At 57.6% G+C, this 21,792-nt stretch overlaps 1 protein-coding gene across 6 annotated transcripts in view; it reads left to right on the forward strand.

Moving 5' to 3' along the window:
* Caln1 (calneuron 1) overlaps positions 1-21,792 on the forward strand; it is a 396,206-nt gene that overhangs the window by 82,326 nt on the left and 292,088 nt on the right. The window contains exon 1 of one of the 6 annotated variants that reach the window (XM_047533190.1): positions 2,502-2,559. The exons of 4 other annotated variants lie outside the window; for them this stretch is intronic. The gene's annotated coding sequence lies outside the window, so the exon portion shown is untranslated. Of the gene's footprint in view, positions 1-2,501; positions 2,560-6,572; positions 6,683-21,792 lie in introns of those variants that run through there. One more of the 6 variants, XM_047533189.1, reaches the window with a different exon arrangement.

Below are 21,792 nucleotides of genomic sequence, written 5' to 3' on the forward strand. Positions count from 1 at the left end.
GCAGGCCGCCTTGCTTTGTGTACGATCATCGTGGCTCCTGTTTCCGCCCAAAATATTCCCTCCCATCTTCCAAACAAATGAAGAACCTTCGTAACACATCGGTGCTGGGTGCCGTGGGGCTCTGGACCTGGTGCGAGAACCGTGTGTGACCAATGCTCCTGGCGTTTGCCACCCAGTCACGACGCGCCCAGCCCGGGAAGAGGACCCCTGAGTCCTTTCTCCCCGTGCTTAAACTCGAGCCGCCTCCCGCGGTCTGTCAGCATCCACAGGGCTTTTTCTTGCCCCTCTCTCCATGCTCTGTGACTCCCGGGTCGACCTGGGGGTGGACCTGGGACGTCCACGCACAGGGTGTGTTTCCCCGGGAAGAGCGAGTCCTCGGTAGGCAGCCATGGGGGCGCCTGCAGGCTAGTGTGGGGGTGGAGGAGTGGACGGAGCTGGTGGTCCTGTGAGTGGGCCTCTCTCGGTACCTCTGTGGATGGGGACGCCCCTGGCCCTGGGGCCTGGAGACCTGAGACTGTGGAAGGCGCCAAGCCCGCGTGGACGGAGCCTTTCCTTTGCACACGCCCACGGTGAAGTGTGGTCTGTAGGTCGGGCACGGGAAGACAAAAAGGTGACTAATGAGAAATCAGGACGTCAGAATGATCGGGACGCATCTTATGTCCGTGTCTACCGCCCACAAATGAGATGCTTTTTCCATCTTAACTAAGAACTTACCTCACACCGTGGCTGTAACTTGCAGTTTGAGGTGCAGAACTAGCCGATTTCTTTTTCCCTTTTCACGATTTCGTGGATAGAAGATTCGTTCTTATTCTACGTCTCTGTACCCAAAACACACTGTTTTTATTATTTGGTTATTACGTTGGGAACCTTCACTTTTTTCACCAAAAGGAAGTGTTTTAAGACTTCTCTTTGGCATATCTGAATTGCCAGAGTCACTACCCTTGTGTTTTGGGGCCCTTATTAAGCACAATAAGTGTCACTTGAAGACAAGCACTGTGATACTGGGACAGTAGATTTGATAGCCAGGAGGCTCCTGAGGGCCTGGGTGGGTGGTAGCTATACAGTGTAGATGCACCAGAAAAGGAAGGAGGCACGTCCTGGCCAGGATGGAGCAGGGTATCTGCAGATGTCATCCTGCCGCTCAGAGTTCTAGACTTTCATTACATCTTTTCAGACAGCAGTTGACTACAGGTACCTGAAATTGCAGAAGGCCAGTCTTGGATCAGGAGGACACGCTCGCTTTGCTGGAAGCCACACAGCCCACATGTAGTGAAGTCTGACTTACGACTCTGGAACTCCCCCTCTTAACCTGAGTCCAGGCTGCTCCTGGAGTCCCGGGTAGTCAGGGCGTGGCGCCTGCAGAGAACGTGTGCGGGACGTCAGCACCCCGCGTTGCCCTCGCGGGCGTCCGTGTGTTCTGCATTGCGGGAGCAGGGCCTGTCTCACTGCCTCAGTCTTTGCTGTGGTTCTTCGTGGACATGTTCACTGTGGGCACGTGAGCCACTAGTATCAGAGAAGAGGCCGCTCAGCGGGTCCCTGGGTCGCAGCATCAGACGGTGCAATGCAGGGGGAGCCCCGTGCACCTTGTAGGCTTCAGCACCTTCCCGAGCTGGCTGCCCGCTGGACCTTCCTCCTACTGGCCACCAATTGTCCTGTGTTGTCCTGGGTTCCCTGGTTTTACTGTCCACCTCAGACCGGGACCAGGGCTCTGCTCTGCTCTGAGCCCTCGAGTGCCCACCTGGTTCTTGCAGAATGTTTCCCCAGGGGTCACAGCTGGAAGTTTTGCACCCGGACAGCAGGGGGCCCCGGAGGGTCTCCTTGCTCCGGTCTGGACTGCCTGCACACGGCTGAGCTGTGCTGTGGTCACTCTGCCTTTGAGGTTCCCAGGCCTCTGCTCCTGCTCCCTGCCCGGTGCCCGCTGGGCCTGGCTGTGGGGGCCCTCCCTTCGTGTCTACCGGTGTTTCTTGGTTTCCGGGTGCAGTCTGTTGTTTTAGAGGCTGGCAAGCTATGGAAGGGCAGATGCAGGTCGGGACTGGGACCGAGTCTCAGCGTGGCCTTCGGTTCAGTGTCACACCTGCCTGGCGCCTGCCTGGAGGTGACTTGACGTGGTACTTTCCATGGGCTGTGCTTTCTTTCACTTCAGCCCATCACGGGGTCCGCGTGGGACTTCCCAGCTGTGTGTCCCATCGACTCTCAGAAAGCTCTGAATTTTGGAGCATTTGGGCATTTTGGGTTAGGGACACTCACCCTGCAGTAGGTATTTTAGGCTTTTGGTTTACATGGGCCCCCTGCGACCACGCAATGCACTGTTGTGGCGTGAAGGCAGAGGCAGGAGTGACTGGCTCTCCATGTGCCCACGTGGTCTTCCCCGTGCCCATTGCGTATGAGGCCGGCAGCATGTTAGGTCAGGCCCACCCTAACCTCCTTGCTTTCTCTTGGTTTCCTCTTCTGTGACCCCATCTCCAAGCAGGATCGTGTTCTGGCGCCTGGTGAGACCTGGCGCGTGACTGGGCGGGGCACGGAGTGGCCGTACCTTCTCTGCTGCCGCCTTTTCCTCAGGTTGGGGCTCCTCGGTTCAGCCTCCTGCTCTGCTCAGCCCTTCCTGGTGCCTCTGAGTGTTCTTCTCACCCTCTGAGCTTTGGTCGCCGCCTGCCGTCGGGTCTCAGCAGACGTGAGCCTGCTACTTGCGGCTCCCGCTCTCCTACACCCACCCGGGCTGCCGGCGCTCTGCTCAGAGAATACAGGATGGACGCTGCCACCTAACCTCCCGGGAACACGCCGAGATGGGCACTGGGCTCCTTCGTAGCTTTGGTGCAGCCGTGTTGGCTGCTGTGTGCTTCTGCCCGTGCCATCGAGTCCCCGCGCAGTGACGGACCTCTGGCTGCTGTGTGCTTCTGCCTGTGCCATTGAGTCCCCGCGCAGTGACGGACCTCTGGCTGCTGTGCGCTTCTGCCCGTGCCATCGAGTCCCCATGCAGTGACGGGCCTCTGGCTGCTGTGCGCTTCTGCCTGTGCCATCGAGTCCCCGCGCAGTGACGGGCCTCTGTCCTTGCTGGTGCACCTGAGAAGCCCCTTGTCATCAAAGGCCGGGTTGCGTCTTACCTTCCCCAGGAAGGGTCCTTGGACCCTAGCCTCTCCTGACCCTAGGTTTGCACAGGACGTAGCTTTGCAGGACGGTGATCTCAGTGCTGGGTGTTGGGCACTGCACTTGCGCCAGGGTCCTGGGAGTGTGAAACTAAGGGACTGCAGAAGGCACTGCCAACCAGGGATAGGCCCTCCAGGAGCCCGGCCGACCTGGGTGCGGGTGGCGTCCTCCTGAACGCAGGGAAGGGTGGTGTCTGCCCGCGTGTGCTCTCTGCATGGGGTACTGTGCTCTGCCTGGAGATGGGTTCAGAGATGCTTCTTAAAGTCAGAGGACAGGCCTGTGGGGCCTTGCTATACACTTGGCCCTCTGGGTGGTGACACCTGGGAAGAACTGGCCAGTTCCCATGGTGGCTCTCACAGCAGTTGGCCCTGGTGGGTTGTCAGGTGCGGTGGTTTCTTTGCTCCACTGTAAGGTGCAGGTAACGGTCCAGGTACTGCTCTCACTGGGCACCTGGGCGGTTGGGGGACTGGAGGTGTGTTGGTGGACGGCTTCTTTCAATGCTTGAGTCCTTTGGAAAAGAAGCAGGAAAGGAGACAAAATGGAGCCAAGGTGCTTCTTCAGGGGCCCCCCTAGGACATTCTGAGCAGATGAATGGGGAGTGATCATTTGCAGTGAAACCAAGTCGTTCACCGGGGGGCCTCTGAGACAGGGACTCCCCTCGGGAGCTGAGAGGTTTCAGATGGCGAGGTCTCTGGCAGAGGCAGGCGAGGGCGGGGACGTGGTCTCCGTAAGCAGTCTCAGCGGCTGCGTCAGAAACACAGCTGAGGGGTCAAGCAGTAGGCCGCACGTCCCTGGGGGAGAGATGGCACTCGATCTGTTCATCTGTCCTCGCAGACAGCGGATGCTTTCCCAGAGGGCGTGGCTCCCAGAGGGTGCGGCATTTAGTGTCTTCGTCCCTTTCTTTGCCAGGCTTGCGTGCCTTCACTTTTTACCCTCCTCACAGAAGTTCTCTGGATCCCCCGTGTTGACCAGGGCTGGCACCTCCAGCCCTGGTACCTGTAGAGCTGGTGGCTCTTGGAGGAGCACGGAGTCCTTAGCCCAGAAAGGCTGGAAGCCGTCCCTCAGCTCCTCCCCTTCCTGTCCTGGCCTCCCAGCGCAGAGCCCCAAGTGGGCTCCAGCCCTGTGGCCGTAGCTCTGCCCGACGGCTGCCACCTGCCATCCTGACGGATGCCTGCTGCTGTCCGTCCCCTCCAGAGCCGCGGAGCTGCAGGACAAGCCCAGCACCGCCGGGCTCTGCAAGATGCCCTCAGTCTGCACGTGGAGATGTGGGAACCGACCTGTGGCCAGACCGTGGCTGAGACGCGGCCCCTCCGGAACTTCCCGAGAGAGCTCTGCTGCCCTCTGCTCTTGGCTTTCTGACCTCAAAACCTTGCCTTCGGTGCCCGAGCACAGGCTTTGCGGTTAAACTTATTAAAACCAGTAAACAGAAGAAAATGCAGTTTACTCTTAATCCCAGGGACTCAGAGGTCGCCACCGATGGCAGTTTGGGAGTAAAGTGTCCCGGAGCCTGGATGTGTGTGTGTCCTCCGTTCCAGTGTGTCGGGAGCGTTGGGACGTGAAGGTGCCTGTGACCTGTGGTCAGTGCCCACCGGCAGCTCACCAGGCCCAGGTGTTCTCCCCAACTGTCCTGCTTTAAGGTGCTGCCCGTCTGCGCCCAGGGTATGCTCTTAGGGGTAGAATCACCAGGCCAAGCACTCGGACGCTTTTCTTTACGGCTCTTTCCATCCCCCTCCGTGGACATGCACTACTGGTATTAGGGTTCATTTTTAAGTTGATAGTCAAAATGGTTTTGTGATGTTTTATCTTGGGTTTCCAGGATTATAAGTGAGCGCACACACATTTTTTTCCACAGAGGTATTGGCCGTTTGATTATTCCTTTTGTGAATTTTGTACTGATGTTTTATGTCTGTTTTCCTATTGCTTTTTAACTCTAGTAGAAAGAACAGTAGTCATTATTATTACATGTGGCAAATTTTTCCAAGCTTGCTGTTTATTTTGAATTTAGTGTTTTTTTAAAAAGATATATCTAATCAAACATTTTATCCTCCACTTTAAAAATCTCTAAATTTCAAAGTCATGCTTAAGAATTCCTCACTCTCAAGATCCCATGAATAATTGTCTCTGTTTTCTTTTAAAATCAGAACAGTGAATTCTGCTTATGAGTGTAGTGCATCACACAAACCTTAAACACCAAGTACTATTAAGTGACTTCTGACACTAAGTGGCGGTCCTTGCCGTCCTGGGGAGCCCTGTGAAGCAGGAGTCGCGGATTTGCTTCTCTGTGGGGATTCTGCCGTCAGGCTGAAGAGGGTGGCCAAGGGCCCTCCGTTCTGTGTGCAGACTGGTCCCCAGTCCTCGTCCTCAGCAGGCACTGCCCGCAGCCCTGGACTGGCCTGTTGTGTCCTCTCATTCATTTCTGCTGAGGCTGACCAGCCGCTCCTGGGGACACAGGACACAAGCCGTGTGCTGGCTGTGCAGGTGAGGACCGGGCTGTCCGTCTGTCCTGGGCCAGGCACCCCATGACACTGACCAGGGTCCCAGGTGCCTCTTGGGATCTGCATCCCATTGCCGGGCTCCCTCCCAGGAGAAGCCCACAGGGGCCAGGATCTGTCCTGCCCGTGGTCATCCTTTATCCTTTCCTCCAGTTCTGACTTCCCGGGCTCCTTTGAAGTCTCTCCTTCTCCTTCCTCTTTGTCCTTGGGGCTTGCAGACTATTTCCTCTACCTCCAGCCTTCGTTCTTATTTTAGCAGCGTTCAGGAAGGAGAGAAGAGAAATGGGTGAGACCGAGTGGTCGGTTTTTAGCCAGAAGTCTGATATGTACTCTCCTCATTGAACTGCAGAGCTCTGATGTTGACGTTGGACGTGGGGCCTGCCTGATTGTCGTGTTCTCTGGTTTTCCAGCGTTACCCACTGACTTGAGGGGCAGCGCTGGCTGCGCTCATTTGGGTGGATGTCTTTTGGTTTCTGTTCTGCTCTTCCATGTTCCATTGCCAACCAAGTTTAATTATAGTAACTTTAAAAATTTGTGATGAGGCAAATGTCCCCTTATTCTGTGTTATATTTTTAACTTACCAATTATTTCCCAGTGGGAAAATATTTCCCCTATTTTATGGTCCCTATTTTTCTGGATGTCCCAGAGTTTGCAAACTGTTGTACTTTTTTTTTTTTTTTTTTTTTTTTTAATGGTGCCGTTGTTCTTTCTTGCCCTTTCTTTCACGTCCTGCGTGAATGTTCTGAACCTGGGTCATTTTTTGAATTTGCAGAATAAAACTCATGGAAACCACAAGCGCAGACCCTCCTCCAGATCCTGGCAGTGGCTCTCTCGGTGTCGTGGCTCGGCCGTGCCTTCCTTTCCTGACCCCTCAGCTGCACGGTGGCACCGTACTGCGTGCTGTGGGGACTCAGCTCTTGGGCACCACCTGGGGTGAAAGTAAAGATCAGCCTGACCTGTGGGAGCAGCTCAATGGAAATAATGTGCTTGCTGTACGTGGGCCGTGGCCCCTAGTGGGACCCAGGGGCTCCCGGTGTCCCCAGGAGGTGGGTTTTGCAGGCTGCAGTGGCTCCCCGTGGCAGGTCGCTGTGGGCGCCGCAGCTGGAGACCACCCTCGCTTCCTGGCTTCTGGTCCCTACGTCTCTGGGTCTCTCCTGTTTCCACGGGTCCTCCTGATGCTTCTTCAAAATCCTGGCCTTGCTACGGCATCCAGGCCCTTTATGAATCCCTCGCTCCTCTTAAGGAATGTGTATATGCACATGTATGTGTGTGTGCGTGTGTGGGAGCACGTGTGTGTGCGTGCCTGTGTGTGCGTGCGTGCATGTGTGTGCTCCACGTTTTCAAACCCTGTGGCAACCCTCCTTTCCTCTCCCCGGTGGCCCTCCTAACCCTCTGCTCCTGCATTGCTCCCGTGTTGGTCCTCACCTCTCTGGGTGCCCCACCACCATCCCTGCTTTGTGACTCAGGCCGGAATCATCCAGGGCATTGCCCAGGGTAGCAGCAGGGTGGTGTCCCCACCATGGCCACCAGGGCCACCTTTGCTGCCTCTGTCCCCCATTCTTTATCTTCGACGTTAGCAAGGTGCCATGGCGGGGGGTCCTGGGCAGCACCCCGAGTGCTGGGCAGACGCAGTGACGAGCTTTCTGGATGATCCCAGTGAGGCTGTGGCACTCAGTGTGTTCACCCCACGACTCCCATTTTCTTTCTTTTCTTTTTTTTTTTTTTTTTGGTACCAGGGATTGTACTCAGGGGCACTTGGCCACTGAGCCACATCCCCAGCCCTGTTTTGTATTTTACTTAGAGACAGGATCTCACTGAGTTGCTTAGAGCCTCACCATTGCTGAGGCTGTTTTTGAATTTGCGATCCTCCTGCCTCAGCCTCCTGAGCTGCTGGGATTACAGGCAAGTGCCAGGGCACCTGGCTATACCTCTTGTTTTCTGGATGGGGAAACTCAGACGGGAACTCTGTGTACATTCAGGATGTGGCCTGAGGAAGGGAAGAGCCTCCCTGAGCAAGTCTGAGCTGGACACTGGCAAGGTGCCCCACTGGTGGCCGCAGATGGCCTGGAGGGGAGCACGTGGGCGTCCCTGGGAGGCTGGCTGACCAGCTGGAGACGGCAGAGACCCTGAGGGACCACGCCGGCAGGTGCGGGGGACGTCAGAGCCCCCTGCAGCTGGATGCACAGGCAAAGCCTCTCGTGCAAGATCAGTTCATCTCCTGGCGCCAGCCACCGAGGGCGTCTGGGGAGAGAGTGGCGGGAGGTGACTAAATCAGGTTGGCTCCTGTGCCTCCTTGGCACGGAGTGGGGAGCGGGCGCGCTGCTGGCTGTCTCTCCTGGCCGGCTGGGGCAGCAGACGACGGCTCCCGCTGGGACCTGCAGCCCGGTCGTTGGCTGCTCCACGCGTCCCTCCTGCCGCTCCTAATCCATCCTGTCCCTCGACGCCCTCGGCCAAGGGCTGCTGAAGGTGGCGTCCCTCCTTGGTCACGGAGGCCCGCCCAGCCCCCAGGTCCACCCCAGGTGACCTTCCCCCGGCCTGGCCCTGCCACCTGGAGGTCGTTGTGGAATTCCCTGGACTCTCATGCTGGCCTGCAGTGTGTTAAGTTGCAGACAGACCCGTGCGTGTTTTGGAGAGCAGAGGCTCTGCCTCAGTCCAGCTTCAGGACAATGGCGGCCCCAGTCAGGACACGGGCCAGCTCGCTGACCCCTCTACCTGCCACTCCTGCCCAGCTCAGCGTGATTTGTGCAGACCCCTAGCTCGCGGCCTCTCAAGGCTCCCGCCTCAGAGGGCAGGTGGAGGGCAGGGCACAGGCCTTCGGAGCTCTGCCCTTGGCGCCCGACTGCTCAGGCTGGCCCTCCTGGGCCACCACTTACTGACCCTGGCTTTGCGCCAGCCGCTCACTTGCCTGTGCTTGGTTTCCTGCTCTGCAGAGCGAAGATGGTGCTGAGCACACCCAGGCGCACGGGGTTCCTGGCCTTGCCCGGCACTGCCCGACACAAAGGAGGACTTCTAGACAGCTCACTGTTTCCACGCGGCTGATCTGGGGAAGTTTCCTTTGGGCTTTCCACGCCAGGTGGGCGCGATCCTGGAGGAAGCCGTGGGACTCCCGGAAGGCACCTGCTGCTGGTTTGCTTTCCTGCCCCGCCGCCCTGGGGCACGTTTTGTTCCAGGTTTGCTGAGGAGGTAGCTGGTCCTCCTCTCTGCCCTCAGCCCAGCGGCTCTCAGGACGAGCCCTCCACACCATCTCGCTCACGCCGTCTCAGGATTGTGCCTACAGGCATCCCGCGCTCACTTTCCAGTGCTCCTGACATGCCCAACCCAATCCCATTCAGGGAGCTCGGTCTGGCGGTGTCTGGTGCCTGGGTGGTTTTCACATGTACTCTGAGTGTGGAAAAGCTCAGCATCCCTTCTAGCGGATGCTCCTGCCTTCCCGGGTCTCAGGAGCGGGGTGGTGAGGGGCAGCCCTGAGCCAGCTTGTCCTCCCTCCCACCTTTCACATCTCCCATCGGCCAGCAGATGTCTGGAGGTGGCCGCCTCCTTGCAGCCGCCGTCCTCTGGCTGCCAGGTGACTCTGTGCCCTCTCTGTGACATTCCGGCTGCTGTCTGCAGGGCTCCCGGGCCTGGTCTGCGCCGGGAGGTCTGTGCCCAGCCTCCCTCCCTGACACCTGCCCTGGGGCTCAGCAAGGTAGTGCTCTGCTCCTCAGTGATGGCGTGTCCTTTGCAGGCTGTCCATCGCTGGGACTCAAGTCCTGGCCGTGTCTTGAGCCCTTCGAGGATGCAGGCTGTGACGGCTGCTGTGACACCGTCCTGGATCACAGCCGTTGAACGTCCTAAGTGCCCTGCGCCAGGCAACCTAACCAGGGCACTCACCCTCTGTAGCTGGTCAGCCGGGGCCTTCCCAGGGCACACGGTTTCATGGTAGAACCAGAAGCCTCAGGGACACGTGAGGGCTTCTCCTCAGGGTTGTGATCACACTTGTGCCGTCCACTCAGAAGTAGTAGGTGGATTTCTGACCACTTTCCAGCCGAGTGAGGGTGGAAGGGCTCTCATTTCTGGGCTATTTGATCTTGTTGGGTGAAGCTGATCTCCAGGTCATCTCCTTTCTTCATCATGAGTCTCTTAAAGTTCCTTCTGCTGAGAAGGTGAATCCAGGTTTTAAAAGATGTTATAAAAAGCAAAGGGCCTAGGACTCCTGTTAGGCTCCTGCTTGGTTTTCCACCTTCTGGACCGTGTTGGGTCTGAGCGTGTCCAGGGCTGGGGACTGGGCACTCCTGTCCCCTCTCTGCGTTCCCACACTGAAGCCCTCACCCCCGGTGGGCAGTGGCTGGAGACAGGACTTTGGGAGGATTCGAGGTTCAGGGAGGCTCTGAGGATGGGCCCTTTTAGAAGAGACTAGAAAGCTGGCTCTCTCTGACCTCCGAGGATGCAGAAGGCCAGGGAGAGAGCCCTGTCCGGGACTTGGCCATGCTGGGGTCTCCATCTTGGACCTCCAACCTCCAGAACTGTGGGAATACTGATTCCTGTGTGCGAGGCCCCACGTCCCTGCTCCCTCATCCCCACAGCCTGAGCAGCCAAGGTAGCCAGGGAGACGTGGCCGAGCCGTCTGCAGCACTCTCCTCAGCAGCCTGGCTGCAGCGCCTTCCCACTGACCTGATGGCCCCTCACCTCCTGCTGGTGTGGAGGAGGAGAGCCTCTTAACTCCAGCAGGAGGGCCCGAGGCTCGTGGCTTGATACAGATGTCCAGCAGCCGGGAACACCTGAAGTACTGGCAGGACACCTCCCATGGGGATCCTAAGGGAGGTGACGTAGAAACGTGCTAAAGTAAATCTTCCGTACTCGACTGGTTAATTAAGAAGATCAAAATAGCCTCGAGGAGGCGACTCACAGCAGCCCGACTTTGTGTCTAATTACGTTCAGGAGAGCCACTCAAATTGTCTGCCCAGAGCACCCCTGCTGCCGGGAGCTGCTGCGCTCCTGACCCTGGCCTGGCGTTCCTTCCAGCAGGGGAACTTGCCGAGTACCTGCAAGATTCTTGGCAATTCCAGAGAGACAGTCACTCTCAAAGTCACCATTGGTCTGGGAGGAGGTGGCCTGGTGGTGGGGCCCAAACCCCCAGGTATGGGGCGCAGTGCTGCAGGAGGAAAATAAAAAGGCAGTTAGACAGCCGCACAGGGACACAGCTGTTCACACCAGTGTGACCCCGTGGCTCTGGCCCAGGTGCCACTCCCCAGGCCGGTGTTGCAGAGCCTGGTGCCAAGCCCGTGGCACGTTCTGCCTGCAGGCTCCCTGGGCCCTCACTCCAGGCCAGGAACGCTGGCTGCTCCGTAGCTGCTCAGATCCTGTTAATTCCTCGGTAGCTGTGAAGACAAAGTCGGTCCATGGTTCCCAGTGTGGGGAGTCCAAACGAGGAAGCGTAGGATTACAGCAGATCCCCACTCAGCAACGAGGAAGCGTAGGATTACAGCAGATCCCCACTCAGCAACGAGGAAGCGTAGGATTACAACAGATCCCCACTCAGCAGCCACCGAGTTTGCATGTTGGTTTATTTTCTCCCAAGAACTGTGTGTGTGTGTGCACTCACGTGTGAATATCTGCAGTACAACTAGGTGATTATGTTTTTATCGTTGTGATTATGCTCTGGGTGCAGTTTTATGGCTGACTTTATACGAGTAACACAGGACTAGCAAAAGGAAAAGCTGCCTGGTGGATCCAGGCGGAAAGCACAGCCCAGCAACCAGGCTCCGCCTGGGGGCTGCAGCCCTCTGACCCCTGGGGCTTGGCAGACCTGCTGGCTGCAGCAACTGTGACCCTCTTGTTTAGATCTTGGCCCTGCCTGCCAGCTCCACCTGCCCCGCGGTTGTGCCTGGATCTCACTGAATGGCCTCCTCTGCTTCTGGGCCGCAGTCTTGTGCCCACCTTGATTCCGCCCCAGAGGAGAGGCGCGCCCTGGTCCCCTTTCCCTTCTGGGCAGACTCTCTTCTCCCGAGGCTCTCAGGGTGACAACCCTTTTCTCTTGGTAGAAATGAAATTTTGAGGATTGGTCTATTGATTCCCAATGCAAAACTAAAGAATTCGTGTTTATGATACTGTGATTACGTCAGTGTTGTTCACTGCAGAAACAAATATATCATTAAGCCTGTGAAACTGGTAGGAGAAACGTAAACAGTAAATAAATTGGACCCGAGAGAGAGAAGCGGGAGGGGATCTGATTCTAACTGTACAGTTGTCCCTGGGCTTCCAGGGGTTGGTTCCAGGACCCTGTGGACACCCAGTTCTGCAGGGGCTCCAGTCCTTATATAAAATGGCAAAGAATTTGCATAAAACCTAAGTAGTCTTCCCATCGCCTCTAGATTTTTGTGATACCTGATTCAATGCAAACGCCATGCAAGTAGTGGCCACACCCTATTGTTTAGGGACAGAGGAAGGAAAAAGTCGGTACTTGTTCAGAACAGATCCAGTTGCTTTCAGTGTGTAGTTGGTCACATCCACCGAGGCTAAACCCTTTGCATGGAGAGAGCTCTGGTGTTTGGCATGGATACTGCCTTCTCCCTCTCCGTGGGTGCACCGTCTCCCTGGCTCGGGTCTGGAAGGCTGCTTCCTGCCCTGGGCGTGGATGCAGCTGTCTGCCGCCATCTGACCACCTGGTTCAGTTCTACCTCAAAAGCTGGATCTCGGGTTCTCTAATTGCTTGGATTCTATGTGTGTGTGTGTGTGTGTGTGTGAGAGAGAGTGTGTGGTGCTGGGGATTGAACCCAGGGCCTTGTGCATGTGAGGCAAGCACTCTACCACCTGAGCTGTATCCCCAACCCTTCTGTGTTCTGCTGAAATAATTCATGGAAGGATTCTCTTGGGAAGTTTCTGGACTGCAGACTTCCTAAGCCCCAATTTTGATTGGCTGTAGTTGGGCGCATGGTGACGTCCCCCTGAGGTTTAATGGCTGGTCCCACCATGGTCTTCAGGCACGGAGCCTTGTGCAGCCAGGGGTCCTTGTGGTCATCCTCCTCACAGGGTGGTCCGTTCCTTCCTCTGGATGCTGGGGTCACCCGTACTGGGCGTTTTCCTTATTCCTTCCTCCCGTGTCCCTCTCTCCCTCCGGGTCACTCGGAGGGTGGGCCCTCCACACTAGCCCTCCTTGTTCAGGGACGGGCTTTTCTCTTCGGTCTGCAGCTCCGACTTCCCAGCATTCTTGATCAGACCGTTCTTCCTTTGTCTGGCTTCCGAGCCCTCGATTAGAATTCTTCCAAGGGCTCCTTTTCAGAATCACACGCCTGCCGCCGGGGTCACCTTTTCTGTCCGCTCTTTGGCGGTCCTGGTTTTCTTCCAGCGTCTGGCAATCCCGCTGGGCCGTTGGCGTTCCTGACATTTCTGAATGTGAGGCACCGGTGAAGGGCGGGTTTCGACGGGAGCCTCGGGCTTGACGGAAGATGGACGTGAAGTGGGGAGGTAAGCTGGAGGACCGGGAGGGCACCCGTGGCCTCTCCCCGGGGTTGCTGGGAGGTCCCGGCCCCGCCCCGGCCCGGCCCAGCCCAGTCTGGTTCCGCCCCTGCCCCCATCCTGGCTCCGCCCAGTCTGGCCCCGGCCCCCCCTGCTCCGGTCCCGGCCCCGCCCCTGTCCCGGCTCCGCCCCAGCCCCGCCCCTGCTCTGGCCCCGCCCCTGTTCTGGCAGGAAGCCCCCGGCTGCTCCCGGTGAGGGGCGCTAGCGAGGCCGTCCCCTCTGGCCCTTCCATCTCTGAGCCCTGCCAGCGGGAGAGCCAGCCAGCGTCCAGGCTTCTGCCCACCAAGGCCTGCCCCTGCCCGTGTCCACCTGGCCCTGTCGCCAGGACCGGGGCAGCAGCTCTGCCTCTCCAGACTTGGACTGATGGTGGGCGCCCGGTCCAGGTGTCCTGTGCTCCCGTGTTTCCTGAGTGGAGCCATCGGTGTGGTCGGATGTTGGAACGCAGCGCCGGCCTCTGTCCTTATTCCCTTTCCATCCTGGCTACCTGATCGCCCTGCGACGGGGTAGAGGGTGGTGGGTTTCTTCCTGGGGCGCTTCCTCAGTGAGCAGCGCGGCAGGAGGGTCTTCAGGCGCCGTCAGAACCTCGGCTTGCGCCGTCCATCCCGCCGCTGGACGCGGTGCGCTCTGCCCGTCGCCCCTGTTTTAGGTGTCCGCCTTGTTCCTTTCCTCCTGGTCTGCTTTCCACTTTGAATGCAGCGGGGTGGGTGTTTTGGAGTGCACACCTCTGGCTCCACACCGGGTAGATTTACAGATGCGGAGTGATCCGGTCCAAGGGTCAGAACCATGCCTTGGACTCTTGCTGGGAAATCGCCACATTCCTTTCTTGATCTCCAGCTGCCAGGAGGTGCCCTCCGCTGCGGCTGCGTTCTCGCCGCCTGCTGAAGCCACGGCCTCCCACCTGAAGCCGGCAGCTGCGGCCCAAGTGCGTCTACTTGATCAAGAATTGTAGAAACGCATTTTGTAATCATCCTTCGTGTGCCTCTTCGTACTTGTGTTTGTTTGTTTATTTATGCTGTTTACATGTGTAGCGTTTATTCTGCACTGGCAGCACCGTCAGCCTTTTCCTTCAGATTCTTCTCTTTTGTGGTTAAACTTTGAATGTCTCTTAACCATGAAGGACGAGTTGTTCTGATAGTTGATCCTAGCTTTTAGATTATTTGGTGGGATTTTTCCCCTCCGTTTTTTGGTCTGCTTCTTTAAACAGTCACTTGCTTTTCTGAGAGGCTGCCTCAGGCAGAATTTCCAGGACGTTCTTGCAGCTCAGTGGGATGATGGGCATCTCGTCTCTTCTCTCATTTTAGTGACTGTACCTGACAGAGAGCCTCAGAGGGAGGAAGGAGGTGTGGGTCTCCTGGGGGTGGAAGAGGAAGAGAGAAGGAAGAACTCTGGCTCCAGCGGTCCCTGCTGTGTAGACCCTGTGGCTCCACAGGTCCCAGGAGCCAGTGTGAAGTGTTCAAGGCCCTGTGGGCTTTGCGCAGGGTGTGGACGGTGGGTCCGTCCCTCACGGGCCTGCTTGCAGCGACTCCTGGCGCTCGTGCCTGGTGGGGATCTGCAGATCATGCCAATCTGTTTTAACTACAGACACTTGGCATATGGGCAAGAGGCCTAGACGATGTCTGCCAAGAAACCCGTCTCTGGGTCTTGCTGGTCAGGTAGGCCCACGTGGGCCTCAGGACTGTAATGGCCGAGCAGGCGCCTCTGGAGCTTCCTGAGGGAGCCCGCCTCAGTTCAGTCACTTTATGACTTTAAATACGAGGAGCCATCAGATCAGACCAAAGTTGGCCAACAGGATTCAAAAACTTCAGAAGACTGATGAAGATGCAGGTCTGACCCAGTCTCGTGCGTAGCCCCACGTGGAAGGAGGTGGAAAGGATGCAGGCAGCTTGGTGCCTCAGGAAGTGTGCGCCGGGTCCCGGGGGCCCTTTAAGAAGCCACAAGCGGAGAGGCGCACAGGCCGTCACGCACAGGCGGTCCTGTGTCTCTGGCCTCTGAGACGGCAGGACGTCATTGGCCACTCGCTTGAAGACAACGTTTTAATCAAGATTGAGGAAATAATTGCTTTTCAGAAGGAATTCACGGTGCCTTGGAAACCCTCAGCCGGGATGGGGTTTCCTTGACCAATCTGGGAGCAGAGCACCGCCATCTGAGACGCGTCCATGGGCAGGGGACTCGTGCTGAGCAGCGGTGTCCCTCCAACTGGCCGGTCACCAGCAGACCCACCGGGAGGACCAGGCCCCATGTCCCTGTCAGCCGGAGCCCAGGGAGGCCTGGAAGCAAGCCGGACCCGCGGGCTCCTTTCACTGAGATTTAAACGCCTCCGTGCGCAACCGCAGGAGCTCTGGCTTCAGCCGCTGCCACAGGCCGGGCCAGCTGGGTCCTGGGCCCTCGGTCCCTCCCTCCCGGGCCTCCCAGTCTCCTCCTTCCTCCATGTGTTTTGTGGTCCTTTTCTCACTGCGAGGCTGCTGCTGAGGATGGACCGAGTTTGGCTTTTTCTCTTTCCTCGCTGGGACGGGAGGGTCTTGGTGATCTGAGGATCTGTGGGACACTGTTTTTGAAATAAGCGTCACTTTTATTTTTGTCACTTTAAACACAGCGTATGATTATAATTGTAATTTTAACTTCGAGGAAGTATTTAAGACAACATTTTAAAATTTCAGTTTTACTTTTAAAATATTGACTTGGATGACTGATCCTACTATTTCCAACTCAGTAGACAGACCTGCTTTTAAAAATACCTGTCCTGATGTTCGCTCTCTGGTCTCACATTGGATACATTTTTATAAACGCCTGAAAACTGATCTCGGGGTCGGGGCATACAGACCACTATGGCAAACACACACACAAGCTATCCTGGGTGGAATAAGAGCTACATTGTTGAGACTCTGTTTTAACTTTCTGTCCAGGTGGTTTATGAGAGACTTGGAAGGCATCTTCAAATTTGTCAATGATTTTTCTCTTTTGTTTTCTTTTAACATTTGGAAATTTTTAAAAAAAATTATTTTTATGGTAAACAAATGGGATACATCTTGTTTCTGTTTATACATGAAGTAGAGGCATACCATTTGTGTAATCATACATTTACATAGGGTAAAGGTGTTTGATTCATTTTGTTATTTTTTCCTTCCACCCACCCCTCCCACCCCTCTTTTCCCTCTATTCAGTTCCTCCTTCCTCCATTCTTGCCCCCTCTCACCCCCCATTTTGTGTCATCATCCGCTTATCAGCGAGATCATTTGTCCTTTGGTTTTTTGAGATTGGCTTATTTCACTTAGCATGATGTTTTCCAATTTCATCCATTTGCCTGCAAATGCCATAATTTTATTATTCTTTATGGCCGAGTAATATTCCATTGTATATATATGCCACAGTTTCTTTATCCATTCATCAATTGAAGGACATCTAGGTTGGTTCCACAATCTGGCTATTGTGAATTGAGCAGCTATGAACATTGATGTGGCTGTATCTCTGTAGTATGCTGATTTTAAGTCCTTTGGGTATAGGCTGAGGAGTGGGATAGCTGGGTCAAATGGTGAACATTTGGAAATTTTTTTAAGAATTTCTTTGACTTGGTAGTTGTCCAGACTGTGGGGTTGGGTGACGTCTGGGTACAGGCAGGTGTCCTGCACAGACAGTTCAGGTGATTGGTGGATCCAACCCACACTCACCGCTTCCTACGGCATTTGAAAGCCTCTGCTCTGCCTGCTTCGGAACACACGTTACTACGGCCATAGCAGCTGTAACGTAGCAGTTCCACCCCCTTGTGCAGCAGACCCTGGGTTTGCCCCTCCTGTGTGCTCATAACTCTGTACCTGCTCACCTGCCTCCCCGAGTCCCCCCTTCCCTTCTCTAGCCTCTGTAACCCCTGTACCGACTCTCCATTTCAATGAGGTGAACGGTTTTAGATCCTACACGTGTGAGAACAGGTAGAATTTGTCTTTTTTGTATCGCTGAACGTAATGCCTTTTAGTTCCATCTGCATTGTTGCACATGATAGGGTTTTGTCCATTTTTGGGGCTGAGTAGTATTTCATGGTGTATGCACGTGTGTAGCACATTGTCTGTCAGTTCTTCAATTTAAAAAATCACTTTCTCTTGGTACTTAGGCTATTTTTATCCTATAATGCTGTGATGTGGGCTGCATAAAGGTTAGTGGCTAACATGCTATTTTGAATTCTACACTTCTTAAACATAAAGTGGACTTACAGGGTACATTTGCAGCTTCTCAGTTGTTTGGAGTCTGAGCTCTCTTTTTCTGTTTGCCTGAGCATCTCCTCCCGTTGTTTAATCTGTAAATGTCTGAGAGCAGCATCGGAGTGGCTTGTGTCCTTGCTGTGGCCGCTGTGTGATCCGCGGGAGGCGGTCTCATTCTGTTTCTGGGTGACCAGCATTCTCTGCCTGGATGCTCAGAGAAGCTGCCTCATGTTTGACCTTGGGGGAGGTCACCAGACCGTCCAGCTCCTCTGTGTGTTCACTGAGCTGGACCCAGGCCGTCAGGTGTGGCTCCGCCAGCCGTCTGCGCTGGTCCAGACTCAGCGTCTCCCTCCCACTTGGTGGTACCCAGGAAGGGTCCCTGCTGGCTGCAGGTCCAGGTTCCGTGGTCATCGCCCCTGGTGGAGGGGAGGCCAAGGTGCTCCTGCCCTGCCCTCCTCCTCAGTGGCGGCTCCTCCCAGGCTCCCACCCCTGCTGGTCACCCTCTGTGCGCCAGCTCCCCTGAGCAGGTGGGTCTGGAGCGCCACCTCCCGGACCCCCAGACCCGAGGCGGGAGTGGACTTCTGCCGTTGCCGATCTCCGTCACCCGATCTGCCTGTGGCCTTTCAGCCCTTCCGGCAGCTTAGCAGGCTCCGTGTTTGAGACCCTCCAGGAGGCCACCCGACTGACTCGGACAGAATGACGAGGCTTGGAAAGGAGAGAAGGGGAAGCTCGGAGCCCAGGGGCACGCGGGGGTGGGTGCCCCGCAGACCAGCCACACCCTGTGCTTGGGTTCCAGCGTCCCTGCAGGCCTGAGTCAGGACGTGCCAGTCAGGTGTGCGTCTCCCAGGTTCATGTCACACCACCGTCCCCAGTGCTAGGGTGTCGGGAGGTGGGACCCTGGGGAGCCAGCTTGGTCATGTGTCGTGTGGACAGGCTTGTGTGGCCCCGCGGTTCCCATGTGGGGGCTTGGTCCACAGTGCGGTGGGTTTGAGAAGTGTGTTCTCCAGAGCGGAGCCCCGTGGGGGCATCAGGTGGTCAGGAGGGGCCAGTGAGTGCCCGCGGGACCCCGGCCACTGTCAGGAGGGGCCAGTGAGTGCCCGCGGGACCCCGGCCACTGTCAGGAGGGGCCAGTGAGTGCCCGCGGGACCCCGGCCACTGTCAGGAGGGGCCAGTGAGTGCCCGCGGGACCCCGGCCACTGTCAGGAGGGGCCAGTGAGTGCCCGCGGGACCCCGGCCACTGTCAGGAGGGGCCAGTGAGTGCCCGGGGGACCCCGACCACTGTCAGGAGGGGCCAGTGAGTGCCCGCGGGACCCCGGCCACTGTCAGGAGGGGCCAGTGAGTGCCCGCGGGACCCCGGCCACTGTCAGGAGGGACCCAGTGAGTGCCCGCGGGACCCCGGCCACTGTCAGGAGGGGCCAGTGAGTGCCCGCGGGACCCTGGCCACTTCCTGAGAGAGCGGTTGTTATGAACGAGCACCAGGTACTGGCTGGTTAGCCATTCCACAGCTGTGACTGACAGACTGACCAGCACGACGTAGGGGAGGAAAGGTTTCATTGAGGGCTCGGGGTTTCAGAGGGCCTAGTCCACAGGAGGCCGGCTCCATTCCTCCAGGCTCAGGGTGAGGCTGGACATCACGGGAGGAGAGAGTGGCAGAGGGAAGCAGCTCACGTCATCAGTTAGCAAAGAGAGAGACTCTGCTCTTCAGGTACAAATGTGTACCCAGGCCACCTCCACCACACCCCGCCACTTCAGTGACATACCCAGGCCACCTCCTCCACACCCCGCCACTTCAGTGACATACCCAGGCCACCTCCACCACACCCCGCCACTTCAGTGACTGTACTCAGTCACCTCCTCCACCACACCCCGCCACTTCAGTGACTGTACCCAGTCACCTCCTCCACCACACCCCGCCACTTCAGTGACCGTACCCAGGCCACCTCCTCCACACCCCGCCACTTCAGTGACCATACCCAGGCCACCTCCACCACACCGCGCCACTTCAGTGACCATACCCAGGCCACCTCCACCACACCCCGCCACTTCAGTGATATACCCAGTCACCTCCTCCACACCCCGCCAATTCAGTGACATACCCAGGCCACCTCCTCCACCACACCCCGCCACTTCAGTGACATACCCAGTCACCTCCTCCTCCACACCCCGCCACTTCAGTGACCATACCCAGGCCACCTCCTCCTCCACACCACGCCACTTCAGTGACCATACCCAGTCACCTCCTCCTCCACACCCCGCCACTTCAGTGACATACCCAGTCACCTCCTCCACCACACCCCGCCAATTCAGTGACATACCCAGGCCACCTCCACCACACCCCGCCACTTCAGTGACTGTACCCAGGCCACCTCCTCCACCACACCCCGCCACTTCAGTGACATACCCAGTCACCTCCTCCTCCACACCCCGCCACTTCAGTGACCATACCCAGGCCACCTCCTCCTCCACACCCCGCCACTTCAGTGACCATACCCAGTCACCTCCTCCTCCACACCACGCCACTTCAGTGACATACCCAGTCACCTCCTCCACCACACCCCGCCACTTCAGTGACTGTACCCAGGCCACCTCCTCCACCACACCCCGCCACTTCAGTGACATACCCAGTCACCTCCTCCTCCACACCCCGCCACTTCAGTGACCATACCCAGGCCACCTCCTCCTCCACACCCCGCCACTTCAGTGACTGTACCCAGGCCACCTCCTCCACCACACCCCGCCACTTCAGTGACCATACCCAGTCACCTCCTCCACACCCCGCCACTTCAGTGACCATACCCAGTCACCTCCTCCACCACACCCCGCCACTTCAGTGACCATACCCAGGCCACCTCCTCCTCCACACCACGCCACTTCAGTGACCATACCCAGTCACCTCCTCCTCCACACCACGCCACTTCAGTGACATACCCAGTCACCTCCTCCACCACACCCCGCCACTTCAGTGACTGTACCCAGGCCACCTCCTCCACCACACCCCGCCACTTCAGTGACATACCCAGTCACCTCCTCCTCCACACCCCGCCACTTCAGTGACCATACCCAGGCCACCTCCTCCTCCACACCCCGCCACTTCAGTGACTGTACCCAGGCCACCTCCTCCACCACACCCCGCCACTTCAGTGACCATACCCAGTCACCTCCTCCACACCCCGCCACTTCAGTGACCATACCCAGTCACCTCCTCCACCACACCCCGCCACTTCAGTGACCATACCCAGGCCACCTCCTCCTCCACACCCCGCCACTTCAGTGACATACCCAGTCACCTCCTCCTCCACACCCCGCCACTTCAGTGACCATACCCAGGCCACCTCCACCACACCCCGCCACTTCAGTGACATACCCAGGCCACCTCCTCCACCACACCCCGCCACTTCAGTGACCGTACCCAGGCCACCTCCACCACACCCCGCCACTTCAGTGACATACCCAGGCCACCTCCTCCACCACACCCCGCCACTTCAGTGACCGTACCCAGGCCACCTCCTCCACACCCCGCCACTTCAGTGACCGTACCCAGGCCACCTCCTCCACACCCCGCCACTTCAGTGACCATACCCAGGCCACCTCCACCACACCCCGCCACTTCAGTGACCGTACCCAGGCCACCTCCACCACACCTCGCCACTTCAGTGACCATACCCAGGCCACCTCCTCCACACCCCGCCACTTCAGTGACCGTACCCAGGCCACCTCCACCACACCCCGCCACTTCAGTGACCATACCCAGGCCACCTCCACCACACCCCGCCACTTCAGTGACCGTACCCAGGCCACCTCCACCACACCCCGCCACTTCAGTGACTGTACCCAGGCCACCTCCTCCTCCACACCCCACCACTTCAGTGACCATACCCAGGCCACCTCCACCACACCCCGCCACTTCAGTGACTGTACCCAGGCCACCTCCTCCTCCACACCCCGCCACTTCAGTGACCGTACCCAGGCCACCTCCTCCACACCCCGCCACTTCAGTGACCATACCCAGGCCACCTCCACCACACCCCGCCACTTCATGGCCATACCCAGTCACCTCCTCCACACCCCGCCACTTCAGTGACCGTACCCAGGCCACCTCCACCACACCCCGCCACTTCATGGCCATACCCAGTCACCTCCTCCACACCCCGCCACTTCAGTGACCGTACCCAGGCCACCTCCACCACACCCCGCCACTTCATGGCCATACCCAGTCACCTCCTCCACCACACCCCGCCACTTCAGTGACCATACCCAGGCCACCTCCACCACACCCCGCCACTTCAGTGACCGTACCCAGGCCACCTCCACCACACCCCGCCACTTCATGGCCATACCCAGGCCACCTCCACCACACCCCGCCACTTCAGTGACTGTACCCAGTCACCTCCTCCACCACACCCCGCCACTTCAGTGACCATACCCAGGCCACCTCCACCACACCCCGCCACTTCAGTGACTGTACCCAGGCC

The sequence above is a fragment of the Sciurus carolinensis genome, chromosome 18, assembly GCF_902686445.1.
Source record: "Sciurus carolinensis chromosome 18, mSciCar1.2, whole genome shotgun sequence".
Taxonomy (NCBI): Eukaryota; Metazoa; Chordata; class Mammalia; order Rodentia; family Sciuridae; genus Sciurus; species Sciurus carolinensis.